This window comes from Kogia breviceps, chromosome 7 (genome assembly GCF_026419965.1).
Source record: "Kogia breviceps isolate mKogBre1 chromosome 7, mKogBre1 haplotype 1, whole genome shotgun sequence".
NCBI lineage: Eukaryota > Metazoa > Chordata > Mammalia > Artiodactyla > Physeteridae > Kogia > Kogia breviceps.
The window spans coordinates 115,710,195-115,716,194 of NC_081316.1; the positions used below are offsets into that span (position 1 = coordinate 115,710,195).

At 42.5% G+C, this 6,000-nt stretch overlaps 1 protein-coding gene across 2 annotated transcripts in view; it reads right to left on the bottom strand.

The window, feature by feature from the left end:
• The window catches only part of ETS1 (ETS proto-oncogene 1, transcription factor), a 129,279-nt gene extending 127,013 nt beyond the window's left edge, over nt 1-2,266 (bottom strand). Inside the window, exon 1 of one of the 2 annotated variants that reach the window (XM_067039308.1) lies at nt 2,148-2,266. The gene's annotated coding sequence lies outside the window, so the exon portion shown is untranslated. The remainder of the gene's footprint in view (nt 1-2,147) is intronic. The other variant, XM_067039309.1, reaches the window with a different exon arrangement.
• Nucleotides 2,267-6,000: the final 3,734 nt, after the last annotated feature.

The following is a 6,000-nucleotide window of genomic DNA, read 5'->3' on the forward strand; positions in this document are numbered from 1 at the left end:
GGGCGTTCTGAGCGGGTAATTAGAGGAGGAACATTGCCTGCAAAACAGATCTGATCACCAATCAATAAAACCATGAGGAACAGCAGAACTTGAACTATCAGTAAGAAATCAGGCAAACACTCTGAGGCAATCAACAAGGGAAATGGCAGTGGCAACTATTTGTTTCCAGAGCATTTGTTTGCCCTCCAACTCACCCTCCCTGGGGACCTGCACCCACACACCCAATTTGTTACAATGTTACTTCAGACCGTCCCTCAACCTTATTGGCAGTATTTTTATTCTTCAAAGCTCTATGCTGTTTACAACTATTCTCTCATCTTCATGAAATCGGTGGAGCACAATTCATTATTCACATTTCTTTCATGATTCACATTTCAGAGGTGAAGAAAATAAAGCACAGTCGCGTCAACGAACTTGTTCTCAGTTCCGAAGCCAATCTCTAACAGAACCCAAGCACACTCTACTTTCCTGACTCCAAAGCCAGTGCTGGCGCCAGGTCTGACCCTCATCGCCTTTGAACTCATTATCATCTGAGGCAGGGAACTGGCCCAGATCCATGCTGTCAACCTGTTCTCCAAGGTCACAGCCAACCAGATGTCGAAGGGTTACACCCTGTTACCCACCCTCCCCTAGGCTCTACTCTTGGAGCTCTTCGCACCTCTAACCAACTAGCACCTCGGTGTAAGGAGCCGGTAAGGCAAAGATGCCCTCTCTGCAGTCAGGCCCTCAGCTTCCCACATTACATCCTCAGCGGCAGAACCAGGACGGAAGAGGCTGCCTGGCTGCCGGCACTGTTTGTTTTTTCACTACTGAGTTGGCAAGGATGTTGATTTACAATTAGAAGCAGCATGCTTCTTCAAATATTAATATTAATAACTACAATGTAGAACACATGAAAAGGTCTTTTCATCTTCAAAGCACTTTGCAGACATTAACTCATTAGCTCTCCCTCCCCTCCCTTCAGAAACAAGAGGTAAGGAAGAATCTCCACAGTGATAGTGGCCACCCAGCGCCCTCCCTGCCCGGCCCACGCCTGCAGAAGCAAAGGGGTTTCTCTTTAGATAAAAAGAAGGCCGGCGGTGCCATCCAGAACCACAGTTGTTGAAAGAGAGTGCCAGGCATTTTACAGATGAAATGGAGCTATCAGAGTTACCGTTTTAGAACCTAGATTTCCTGTTGTTTAACAAATATCTCTCTTTTCAGTTGCACAGTAATGGTATGAAGTAGGAGGGAAAATGGCCTTGTGATTAAAAAAAAAAACAAAAACAAAAAACAAATCTTACCCAAAAGGTAATAAGGAAAACCTGCAATCGAAGGCCTTGATCTTGGTAACCCTACATCTTTTGAATAGTTCGCCTACATGAAATGCAACTTTAAAAGGGGGTAACAGAGATGTTTTAATAGTAGAGGAAAAGCCCCTAACAAAGTGAGATTGCCAGATACAAAATAACCAATGGAGGAGAGCGGCCATCCACACCCCCTGCTTGTCCATAATGCTGCCCATGGATTCAAGCTCTGTGGTGGAGGTAAAAATTACCCTCCTTGACTTTCAGAATCCCCCTGCCTCAGGTACAGTCCCAAGGGAAAAAAAGTACAGTCCTTTAGAAAACTGTGAGTCACAGGACAAGGAAAAACACCAAAAAGGCTAGTTTGACCTGCAAGACTCAAACCCGTAGCAATTTCCTCAAAATAAGGGCAATTAATGAAGCTACTAAGGTTAAAATAAAATTTTTTTAAAATTAAAAAGTAAAACAATGGCTCACTAGGAGTGTAAGACAAATAAGGAAAGACATGTCTACATTTACCTACAGGTTTATTTCTTTGGAAGTGCTCCAATAAGTGAAGAAAATTCAGTTTCTGACAAGTGCTCGGCGAGTGCCTAAAACGTGCATATGCTTTTGCTCTTACGAAACAGGGAAAAGAGAGAAAAGGTCTTGATTTCAGACTATTCTAACGAGGTTAGGAAGTATTTTTGAAAATGGTTATTAAGCAATTGAATTGACAATACAGAAAAATGTGAAAAGAGAAAGCCGCTTGTATCCTGAAAGTCCCCATCAGTTTACCGGTTAATTCCACCAAATGAAAAAAAAAAGGGGGAAAGGAAAATGGACTGCAAAGTTCTAGGCAGAAACTCACACCCCACTTACCACTTTGCCGGAGAAACCGGGTGAAGAATAGGTCCCGAGTGAGCTTCCCTCAATGTCTGTGGTCTCTTTCCAACTACCTGCGGGAATCCTCTGCTCGGAGGCTAAAGAGGATGCAAAGACCATAATGTTTCTAATAGAGCTGCCTCCTTAAATTAGGGGGTGTGGTCAAGCCCAGAAAAGCTGGAAAAAAGGCAGTGTTCCACTGGCCACTGACTCCATGGAGGCAGCCAAAAGGACAGGCTCTGTGGTCTACATGGAAAAGCAAATCATGTTACTGGTTAAGGTAACACCGGATCACAACCTTAATTTATACCATTGAAATTACCCTTCTGTTTAAATGTAACTCAGCCACCCAAAGTAGCCGGGAGGGAGATGAGCAAAAGAGAATTCCCTCAGTGGGATAACTCGTGTTTCAGCCTTTGCTATTGCTTTAGATTTACCCTCTACTGAATATTTGAATATTCATCACTCACATTTCTTGACCTTCTCCTCGGAGCCCTCTTTTAACCTAGGTCAGGGGTCAGGAGAGGGCTATAGCCTCAGAGCAGGAAAGACTCGGCAGACTGTCTACCACCCCATCACCTGCTGGGCTTATCTCTAGTAACCTGGCTTATCTCTAAAAACAATAACGTGATGTGAAGTGTGATGTTTCCTAAGGAAAAAACTTAATTCTAAGGAAGAATTAACTCTCTTAGAATGAGAGCTGGGGATTCTGAAAATTAAGTTAAGTCTGGCTTTAGGTGATCTCTAAAATAGATTAGTTGTAGTGACTCTGATTCCTAGTACATGGTGCAGGAATAAAAGGGCAGAAATATTCATATATTCCTCATTTAGAGAAACTATAAACAATGTGAAAATCTTGTTCTAGGTGAAAATATACAGCACTTTATATCCACATGTTCAGAACCGTGGTAAGAATATTACAGTATAATATCATTTATCTGAATAGGATTATTTCATTACAGAATTTTTTTTTTTTGGAAAGTCAGTATTTGGCTTTGTCATGTAAGGCTTTTATCCTGAAAGTTTCCATTTACTTTGAGCAATGGATGGGAGTTAAAATGTGCCATGGGTGACTCCTTTCCCTTTCTAATGAAGACACAGATGCTCAACTTTGAAAAACTGTGAAAATATAGTAAGTGTCCTGCAGAGCAACGTCACCCTTATCCTGCGTTGTACAAGGGTAGCAATGCAGTGAAGATGGTGTCGTCATGAAAACAAGATTTTATGGCTCATCTTTCGCCTTTGCACATTAAAAGTCTTAGAGAAAAGGAAGAGATAGTGCTATTGGTTCAGTTTTGTTTAATAAATGTCTGTGCCAGGCACTGGGGGAAATGACAAGTCCACACTGGAGTGGGAAGACAGACACAGAAATCAACCATGTCGATCAAGTGTAATACATGCTATGAAAGAATCTGTGAAGAGAGCTACGGAAGCTTCAGACTGTCCCCTGCAGCCCGGTCAGCTCCAGCACACCACCCCATTTAAAAAGCCCATGAGCAGGGCTTCCCTGGGGGCGCGGTGGTTGAGAGTCCGCCTGCCGATGCAGGGGACGCGGGTTCGTGCCCCGGTCCGGGAAGATCCCACGTGCTGCGGAGCGGCTGGGCTCTTGAGCCACGGCTGCTGGGCCTGTGCGTCCAGAGCCTGTGCCCCGCAACGGGAGAGCCCACAGCAGTGAGAGGCCTGTGTACCGCAATAAATAAATAAAATAATTTTTTTAAATATAAAAAAATAAAAAGCCCATGAGCAATTAAACCAATCACAACCAATTATAACTGTATTCACTATGTTTGCAAGAGAGTTTTAAAAAAAAAAGCAATGTAGAGAAGAGCCGGATTCTTGGCTTACATGGGTGTATAGTGTGATTACTGCAGAGCTCTGGAGTCTGGCATTGTCTACACAGAATTCACATAGACAAAAACCCTTTAGGACCTTAGGGCCAACCTATCATGGTGGCCGAGAGCATAGCTAGAAATCTAAAGGGTGTAAAATAAGCCACACCCCTCTGAGATGGCCTAGAGAATGCCCAGGAAAGCAGCAAGTTTTTGTTTTAAACAGTATCTCTGAAAATATAGCATTAGATGAATGTCTACACACAAAAGAATGAAGGGGGACCCTTACCTTACCCCTATACAAAAATTAACTCAAAATGAGTCAAAGACCTAAACATAAGAGCTAAAACGATAAAATTAGTAAAAGAAAACAGAAAAAACATAGATGGAAGCTTCATGACATTGGGTTTGGCAATGATTTATTGGAATCACACCAACAGCACAGGCAAAAAAAAGAAATAATAGATAAGTTGGACTTCATCAAAATTAAAAAGTCTTGTACATCGAAGAACACTGTTAATAAAGTGAAAAGGCAACCCACAGAATGGGAAAAAATTTCAAATCCCTTACAATAGATTACAGAATATATAAGGACCTCTTACAACTCATAGACAACAACAAATAACTCCATTAAGAAATGAGCACAGGAAAAAAATTTTTAATTAAAAAAATAAAATTAAATATTGGGATTTCAAATAGATGAAAAAATAATGAGCAAAGGACTTGATTAGATCTTTCTCCAAAGATATACAATACAAATGGCCAATAAGCACGTGAAGAGCTTGTCAACATCACTAATCATTAGGGAAGTGCAAATCAAAACCACGATGAAATACCATTTCACACTTATGAGGATGGTGTGTATCAAAAAGTAATAAAATAAATAACAAGTGTTGGTGACAATGTGGAGATATTGGAACACTTGTCATTGCTGATGAGAATGTAAAACTGTAGTCACTGTGGAAAACAGTAAAGTGATTCCTTAGAAAATTAAACATAGAATTACCATGGAACCCAGAATCCACTTCTAGGTGTATACCCAAAAGAATTGAAAGCAGGGACTCGAACAGATATTTCTTCACACCAGGATTATTCACAACAGCCAAAATGTGAAAACAACCCAAATGTCTATCGACAGATGAATGGATAAACAAAATGTGGTCTATACAAGCAATGGAATATTATTCAGCCTTAAAAAGGAATGAGGGCTTCCCTGGTGGCTCAGTGGTTGAGAATCCGCCTGCCGATGCAGGGGACGCGGGTTCGTGCCCCGGTCCGGGAAGATCCCACGTGCCGTGGAGCGGCTGGGCCCGTGAGCCGTGGCCGCTGAGCCTGCGCGTCCGGCCTGTGCTCCACAGCGGGAGAGGCCACGACAGTGAGAGGCCCGCATACTGCAAAAAAAAAAAAAAAAAAAGGAATGAAATTCTGATATCTGCTACGACATGGATGAACCTGGAGGGTAACGTGCAAAATGAAATAAGCCAGACGTGAAAGGACAAATGTTGTATGATTCCACTTATATGAGCCATCTAAAATCATCAAATTGGGCTTCCCTGGTGGCGCAGTGGTTGAGAGTCCGCCTGCCGATGCAGGGGACACGGGTTCGTGCCCCGGTCTGGGAGGATCCCACATGCCGCGGAGCAGCTGGGCCCATGGGCCGTGGCCAGTGGGCCTGCGCGCCCGGAGCCTGTGCTCCGCGGCGGGGGGGGCCACGGCAGTGAGAGGCCCGCGTACCACAAAAAAATAAAAATAAAAAAAAATAAAATAATCAAATTCATAAAGACAGAAAATAGAATAGAGGTTACCAGACTCTGAAGGGAATGGCGATTAGGGTTTAATGCAAACAGAGTTTCAGTTCAGGATGATGAAAAAGTTCTGGATCTGGGTGGTGGTGACAGTTACTTAATGCCACTGAACTGTACACTTAAAATAGTTAAACGGTAAATTTTAAGTTATGTATATTTTGCCAGAGAAAAAATATAAATATACTGTCCTGAAGGAAACATGTATAGCATTAAGGT